Genomic DNA, 4,996 nt, shown 5'->3' with positions numbered 1-4,996 from the left:
AGGAACTGCCTAATTGCGTATCATCAAAACCTAATCTTTTTACTAATTCTAACCTTTTCAAGTTTAGAACCAAAGACCATCGTCACCATTGCCTTATAAATATATCTCTGCTCTATGCATTATGACCAATGCCTTGTAAATACAAATACAAATATATCTACGCTCTATGCATTTTTCTAGTAGAATATTGATAATCATGTATGGTTTATCAGCTCTTGTTGCACTTAAAATTACTGAATCAAAAAGTCCGAGTTATTGAATTAACTCGTCATTCATCTCCGAGTGCTAGGGCGAGCTCACAAAAGTGAAATACAGGCAGCAAAAGGGGGAACGGGGGAAAAATGTTTATTGTTTTTTCCTAACACGCCATTTTTCTTTACACTGTTACATACACCGTTAATCGAAAAGAAAACGTTACACATACCGGGCTCGAATCTGCTACCCACGAGAGACATTACAGCTGCGCGGTGCTCCTCTGTGAATTGGGATCTGCTCCTACACGGTGGAATGTACCTGTGAGGTCGGTGTGAGGGCGCTCTGGGTGAGGAGCAGATCCGGTCTCGTCGTCTGGTAGTCTGTGCGTAAGGATGTGGGAACTTGTGGGTAGCAGATCCGAAGTAACACATACCGGCTTCTTATAGGGTCAACAAACTACGTCTCTTTTAATTTCTTCTCCTTGACACCCTCTCACCAGTTACCACTAGCTTCCCCCAAGAGCCTTCCTTGCTGCAGAATTTAGAGATAGATTTTCAACTGAATTTAATAAACCAAAAAGTGATGGCCATTACTCAAAAATTTGGTCCAATTAATACCTTGGTAAAAAGCCTTGGTTTACTTCGAAAACTTTCAAGGTTTAATCAGAAAGGGAGATTGGAATGACACTTGCAATGTTTGAATGAAAACATTCTTCTTCTGATAACTGGTTAACTGGGTAAAACAGGGGAAGAAAGGACGAGGTCGAGGAGAGAAAGATTTATCTGTGTTTAAATTAGAAGCTCTTATTTCATGTGGATCAGATGAGGCGATAGTGTGTCATCTGGTTTGTCTATGCTTGAATTCAATTTCCGATGTATAGATTGAAACAATATATTTGGTGTTATATGCATCAATTCTGACTTCTCAATCGATGGTCCACTTCTTTTGCGATGATCACACCATATTTATACCCAACTTGATTCTGTTAGCTAGAAGAACATGAACACGTTTAGTATATGGTAGTGAAGTTTGTGATTTTACAGAACTTCTTTACAAATTTCTAACACAAACATCTTGTAAATAGTATTTTCGCTCGCCACAGAAAAAGAAAAGAAAGAAAGAATTAAGGATATATAATAGAAGGAAAAGGAGGAAAAAGAAAATGAGGATTGGGCTTAATTGGGACCCCAACAGATCAAGTGCATGACATTCTCGGCCTTCTCGGCTTCTCTCCTCCGCTTTTCGTCGCCGTTTCTTCTCTTAGCAGCCTGAACCATGGTAGCGGAAAACCGCCTGATCTGGTTGGCTTTCCCGGATTCCGTGAAGGCGTTTTTCTGCATGGACTTGAAGGCCGTCTCAAATTTGCAAATTCGTGCACCACCACTCATCTTTCACGCTCAGGAAATCGGAGGCTTTAGGAATTAGATTCTTTTGGCAGGTGGGTCTGAGTGATTTTCTCCGTCACTTGGGACTTGGGAGATATTCTTATGACTAACAGAATCGAAGTATGGCCGGGAATATATAAGAGCTGCACAGCCACTATTAAAATAGTATTTTCGGAGGCTTCTCAGAAAGATAGAAACCGGGTTTCTTAGAAACAGGGGGAAAGCCGGGGGAACTTTGGGTGTTTAGTAAAAACAGCTAAGGATGTTTGTGAATTCTGCACATAACACGCTATCATCAGTGTAGGGTAAAAAAGACAAATGAAAGACCGAATAAAGTAACATGTAATGGGAAGGAAAAGCTCTCAAACGGCACCAGGCTGTTTTTTATTTTTGCCAAACAGTCAAAAGCTTACCCGGGAAAGCCGACGAAAGTAAGACCCCGCTTACCAGTTACGACACTGGTTTTTTAAGGCTAAGACCTCCCACAGGAAATATCCCGAAATTCCAATCACGTCTAGGTTTTCGTTCCCATCACGTGTAACGCGCTCACCTTGTCGCCATGTCGGAAGAAAAATAAATTAAAAAAAGTTGACACCTACGGACCTACCGGCGTGTATTATAAAATACTAAATACAGATATTTTTAATTGTCCGATACTCCAAGGTAATTGATTCGTTAATTTTCTCCAAAGCTCAGTCTGTTAAATACATACACACGTGACATCACGTGATATATAATTTTTTTTTTTAAATTTAATTGTGCCCTTCTTCTTTCACCATCCCTTTCCCTGGCAGCAGCTACAGCGAACCACTCCACAATCGTTCCACTCCCCGTCCCTCCGTTGCCGTCGTCACCACTGTTATCGTCTATATCCAACAATTGTTAGCATAATGAATCCAAGGAAGCCATTACATGTTACTGGACTACTATTGGAGAGATCAGCCACTGTTGTAAAGCGGTGCTGAAATTGGGCCAAGCTCTAAATTCCTCCACCGTCTTCCACCTCCTCAAACTCTTCCAGCAGATCCCACCTCGCCCTCACTAGAGTCGTCGAGCTGGGGGTTTTAAAAGGGCTATCTTCAGTTTCCGGCTTCACCCATCTCTCTGTTGGTGGGTTTTTGGTGACCAATTACAGTGCCGGTTGGTATTTCTGGTTTTCATTCCATTACAAAAGAATGGAATGTGGAATTGTCGTTCTCTAGCACCGGCATCATGAAGCTGACTTCCTCGAATTGTCTTTTTTGAATGACATCAACATTACAAAAGAACGACAAAGGTCGATTGATAACAATCAGTGAGACCCAAAATGCTGACGTGCATCGCTTGTTCAAATCAGCTCGGCGGTGGATCGCTTCACGAACGAGAAGACTAGGACACCACCGGCACGCCGAGCACTAAGCAAGCCATTAAAGCTTTCACCGCCCAAGTAAAGCAAATTGATGATGCGCAATCCGGCTGGTCTTAGCTGTCGGCGATCTTGCCTTTAAACCGAGTAACAGAGAACCTGAAACGGAGGAGATGAGAAAGCTCCAGGGAGGACCCGGTGTAAAGGCTCCGAAGCTTAAGTTAGAATCCTTCAAAGGCAAGATAAATCAGATAGCGCAAAGTTTGCATACCTCCTCTTTGGGGGTGGAGAGCCTTTTATAACCACCTCGCGCACTCACTCCTAGACTCCTGTCAGGTCGGGAATGAGTATTTCCGTGCTTCTGCCAGTTCGGGCGTCATCGCCTCTGCTGGGGCAGAACCATCACTGCTCCTTTTGTCGGAGCCGTCTCTGTAACTGGAGGCAGTGGTGACAGGTGACAGTGGCAGGTGGCCGTTGGAAATGCGGCCGTCAAGCGTCAGATCCTAAGTCAGTCAGGTGCGCCGCCCCTGGATACGGACTCCTTTGGTATCAGGTACGGCGTGGTTCGTCCAGTTCAATGCTCCGGAAGCGAAGTGCCTGGAGTGGTGCGTGAGGCAAAGTCTCGAGTTCGGATAAGGGGAGGCCCCGAACTGTCATAAGACGGGCCAGTTTGGGTCTCTGCTTTGTGTGACTCGTGGTCAAAAGGGAGAGTTCGGGCTCCTCGCAGGGAGTCCGATCACTAAGTAGGGAGCTCGGGCACCTTGCAGAGAGTTCGATCACTAAGTAGGGAGCTCGGGCACCTTGCAGATAGTTCGACCACTAAGTAGGGAGTTCGGGCACCTTGCAGAGAGTTCGACCACTAAGTAGGGAGTTCGGGCCTGCCGGTCCCCTCCCTTTGGTGTTTGTACCCTCGATATGTTGTCTTGAGTGCCGAGCTACTTGCCTTTTTTGCCACGTGCCATGATTGGCGAGGTCGAGCCAAATCTTCCTTCATCAATTGCCCCCCACTCCTCGTGCTAAGGTCTTGCCCTGGCGCGGGGAGTTCACAAGGTGTCAGGTAGATTTGTCCTGCATTTTGAATCTTGGTTCTGTTGGCGCGAGGTGTGTTGTCAGGGTTTCTTGGGTTTCTTCGAGTGTCCATTTATGCGGGAAGCGTGTTGGCCTGTCTAAATGCTGATAGATGTGGCGGTGCGCACGCGTTGCTTCGAAATTTCAAAAAAAAGAAAAGTGCGCGCCACTTGGGGGCGCGAAAGTGGGCGTTTTTTCGAATTTGAAAAAGACGTGTCGCTGCCGTTTTTATTTTGAGACGTGCGCTGACGTTCCGTCAGTTTCGAAAAGATGCGCACCGTCGCTGTCAGTTTCAGAAAGACGTGCGCCAATCACGTCTCAGTCTCGGGTGACGTGCGGTTAGGGCGGCCGTAGGATTGGCTTTGATCTGAGTCGTTGCCTTTTGGTCATTGTGAGCATAAATAGCGGGGGGGGGGGGGGGGGGGGGGGACCCCGGTTTGTTGTCGCTTTTGTATTTCTCTCGAGCTCGCGTCTGAGTTTCAGCTCGCATCCAGTTCGCGTCCAAGTTTTTTCAGTTCGCGCTCAAGGTCTTCCGTTCGTTCGAGCTCCCTGTGGTCTACAGCTTTTGTCCGGGTGAGTACTTTCCTGGGTCTCGTCACTCCCAATGTCTAGTTCGGATGGCTCAGATAGTCATTTCAGCGGGTCTGATGCAGGTTCTACGAACCAAGTTGCATCCCCCGATAGCCTTAGCGAGCCGGAGGTAGAGCTCGAGGAAGAGTTCGAGCCTGTAGGCCGTGGCGTTTCGGGTAGTTTGGCGTCCACCTCTCGCCGGGGTCGGATGTTAGACAAGTTCGGCCCTTCAACCATGACGCCCGAGGGGCTCCAATCCCTCATTACTTACTATAACTTGCCCGAGGAGTATGCTTATTCCATACCTTCGGGTAGCTTTCCTTGGGAACACGGTCCTGATGAGATTGTAATATTCCGGGATCAGCTCGCCGCGGGGCTGCGATTGCCTTTCCACCCCCTCTTTGTCGAAGTCTTGAACCACTTCGGTGTGACA

At 46.8% G+C, this 4,996-nt stretch overlaps 1 long non-coding RNA gene across 1 annotated transcript; it reads right to left on the bottom strand.

Moving 5' to 3' along the window:
• Nucleotides 1–314: 314 nt before the first annotated feature.
• On the bottom strand, nucleotides 315–4,382 carry LOC104605704 (uncharacterized). Its single transcript, XR_736681.3, has 2 exons — nucleotides 813–4,382; nucleotides 315–726 (listed from the first exon to the last, which is right to left on the bottom strand). It is a non-coding gene; the product is annotated as an uncharacterized LOC104605704 (long non-coding RNA).
• Between the last annotated feature and the right edge of the window lie 614 nt (nucleotides 4,383–4,996).

This window comes from Nelumbo nucifera, chromosome 1 (genome assembly GCF_055504915.1).
Source record: "Nelumbo nucifera cultivar China Antique chromosome 1, China Antique-T2T, whole genome shotgun sequence".
Taxonomy (NCBI): domain Eukaryota; kingdom Viridiplantae; phylum Streptophyta; class Magnoliopsida; order Proteales; family Nelumbonaceae; genus Nelumbo; species Nelumbo nucifera.
This window is presented reverse-complemented; position numbering and strand designations above follow the sequence as displayed.